We start from the raw sequence: 3,547 nt of genomic DNA, 5'->3' as shown, positions 1-3,547 counted from the left end.
CAGGGGGCGGGGCTGGCTGGCATGTGGTGCTGGGGGATTGAACCGCGGTCCCTTTGCTTTCCTAAGCTTGTTCTAAGTAGGTGCTTTAGACCACTGAGCCATCTCACCAGCCCTATCTTTCTCTTGATGAATTGTTAACAATTTAAAATAATTGAAGGGCTTAATTCTCATCTTTCTTAGACCTTTAAGAATATATGTCCAAAGATCTTTCCTGATCCAATATCTTGTTTGACTGGTAGCCCAGTAGGGATCTTGTGTAGGAACTACTTGACCTCCAGTGGAACTGTATGTGGCCTCATAAAATTAACAATATAATATTGATCTCCAAATGTAATAGCAACTTGTAATGCTTCTTGTCTCTCATTAGAAGTCAATGTTTGATTTGAGAGTAATGTAATACCTTTCCAGTCTAGTTCACAGGTCTGAGTAAGTCCCCTAAAGACCACAATGTACTTATCAGGATCTCATTTGATGGAGTTGAGATCACTGAGAGCAAAGGACACATGGATGTGGGTAGAGCCAAATTCTCCACTTACCTCCTATAAGGATGTCCTTGAGAATGTTGAACAAAATCACATAGGCATGAATATAGCCTAGTAGAGACTTTCATTAAGATTAGCTTAGAAGCCTCACCCTTAGAGTTTGGAGGGGAAGGGAGAGGAACCTCAGGTTCAGTAACAGTGGACAAGGTTTTGATTAAGGTTGCCTTGGAAACATCATCCTTAGGATTATGGAGCCACAGAGGAATGTGATCAATGATGTATAGTGTGCCTAAGGAGAGTTACATGGAGAGAAAACTTTCTCTCAGGCTTTCACAGAGAGAAAATTGGTCGAGCAATGGCCGTGACTCATCCTCATGGCTGACACTGACAAAGGATCTACAAACTGCGGTACAGGGTTACAAGATAAATCCTGAGGGGACTTGACTGACCTTATCAGATACAAAAGTTACATTTCTTGTTCTATAGGTCTTGCTTTATCTTGGTCTTAACCATCCAGCAGGAAAGTATAAAAACGAGGTATATAAAGTAAAGCCATATTAATATGATGAGCTGTAAAAGGCTCTAGTCAACAACTTCTGTGGATAACCCACTATATTGTGGACTGCTGGACTGTGTTGGATTGTTTTGCTGAATGCAAGCACCTATACTATTTAGATGCCAATAGAATACCCATCTCTGTCAGGACTGAACTGGAGAGGGGGGATACAGAGGAAGGACTATTTTGTATTTGTATATACAGAATAGTTGGGATAGATATACAGCTACTTTCACTTAATTCAAAGAGAAAAGAGATTTGTACTAATAGTGTTTGGACAGGATATCCTGTCTGCTTCTTGTACTATGGATAACCACTACGAAGATAACAATGTACAATGTATTAATTATTGAAAATGTCCTATTAATCAGCTCTGAAACTGTCCCATTGATATTTGTTTCTAAATAAAACAAAATAAAATAAATAAAAATTAGTATAAGTAATAAATGGATTAGACTTAACTAGGAAGCCCATCAGAAACATTAGGTAAGAAGAGATAGAAGAGATAGTAGTGGTTTTTTTAACTTAAGTTCAAAAATTTTTATAATATTGAGTAAAAGGATCAAAATAACTTTCATATTCTAGAGTAATTAGTAGTATTTTTAGTGACTTGTCTTTGTGAAAACCAATAAAATTAAAAGTCAACAAAAAAGAAAGAAAGAAACATCATCCTTAGGATCTAAAGGTCAAGGGAGGGGAACCTCAGGCTCAGTAATAGTAGATGCATCTTACTGTGTCTTAAGGGCCAGAGGTGTCTGTTTTCCTGTGGCTCACATTTACATTTGGAACACAAGGATTATCTCTTAATGCAAAGAATCTGAACATAAGGTAATTATGACCATTTTTCCTCTCTCTTTCAATATAATTCTAGTTGTGAAATGGTATTATAATCAGTACTTCCATCTGCATTTTGCCTCCAGAGTATAGGTAGGCTATCTGTGAGTGTACAAAAATATTAAACAACTCTTTCTCAATATGTGAGCGTTGAACAATTTCCAGTGTTTGAGAATACATTCCAAAGGAGTGAAAGAATTCAGCATAGAGTTTTCTTATCTGAAATGAGGGCAAAATAGGCACCCTTTTAAATCCCTACTTGGTTTCTATATCCTTTCCCGGTGTCCCTGAGGTGACTTGCTTCAGAGAAGAAGGCTGCTATATAGGTAATGACCAGAAGATGGTTCAGACTGTTCAGCGGTACAGACTCATGCCCCTACCTTCTCCAGAAACTCACTGTCCTAGCTCCAGAGTATATTTACAGAAGCACAAGCTATAGATTCCAGCTATAATAATCACGTTTAAAGAATGGAGCATTGCTAGCAAATTAAACCAATAATCAAGAGACCTGATCAACTGCTTTCCAATTCTTTGAAATTGTGAATAGGGGGAAAAGTAAAAGGGCAAATTGGAAGTGTTTGGAGCTGTTCCTAGTCTGCAAAAGTGTTAACTTCTAGGGATAGATAGAGGCAAGTAATGGCTCAGAAAAATCCTGCCCTGGATCTAGGGCAAAATAGTCCCCATGACATTTGTATTGCCTACTCAACACCCAGGCAATCTTCCTCAGCTGCAAGACAAGGCTATCTTTTATTGAAATCCACCCCAAAATTTCTGTCTCTATATCTGCAACACACTTACAAAACTCACAGGTTAAAAACTGAACCCATTATTCGACAACCACAACTTGTACATTAGTGAAAATATTTCACTAATGTGAAATAAATGAAGAATTTATTTATTCTTCATTTAGGCCAGGCCTGGGGACAGAGCAGGAAGTTGGGGATTTTCCCTTAAACTAAATGTGTTTTAGTCCCTTAAATATTGTGTTTTAGAATTTAGTTCCTTCTGGTCTCACCTAGAAATCAATTTCTCTCCCTGGAGTCTCACATTCAGTTTCCTGTGCCTGGGAGACTTGCTCAGAAAACATAAGAAGGGATACAACTTTTGTGTGTGTTCTCCTGGATGGACAGCATTCTGATGTCTCGCCAGACGCAGAGATGGGCTACATGCACCTCATCTAAGATGACTTCCCTGTCGTTAGCATTGGCAAACACTCATTCCTATGGACTTAATCTAAAAGTTCTTAGTTTTTGGATAGGAAGAAAAGGTTAAAAGAGTTCAGTTCCTCACTTTCTAATCTCGAGCAGAAACATACTTCCAAATAGGAAAGTACAAAGGAAACAATCAGATATGAGATTAGAAAAAGAATGTCTTCTCATGCTCACAGGAAGTTACTGAGAGAAGTGGCCATGAGTCCTTACCCTCATCCAGAGAAACTGCATGGGGGAATCTCAAGAGCTAAGATGTTGATATACATACAGATAGTGAGGTTAAGCTTAACAGCCTAAGTTGTTTGATAATAACAATAAGCTTGTCTTCTGGATGGTTAACAACCTAAGTCTGCAGACCAAAATTAGAGAAAAAGGAGGGCCGCAAGGAAAGCCAACATTTTGGCCCTAGCCTTCTAAGGTCAATTAGGACTCAGGCCGTATGAGAACTTGTGCTGTAACATCAT

Source organism: Octodon degus, unplaced genomic scaffold (genome assembly GCF_000260255.1).
Source record: "Octodon degus isolate 3935 unplaced genomic scaffold, OctDeg1.0 scaffold00100, whole genome shotgun sequence".
Lineage (NCBI taxonomy): Eukaryota > Metazoa > Chordata > Mammalia > Rodentia > Octodontidae > Octodon > Octodon degus.
The sequence above is the reverse complement of the archived record's forward strand: the minus strand, read 5'-3'. Positions refer to the sequence as shown.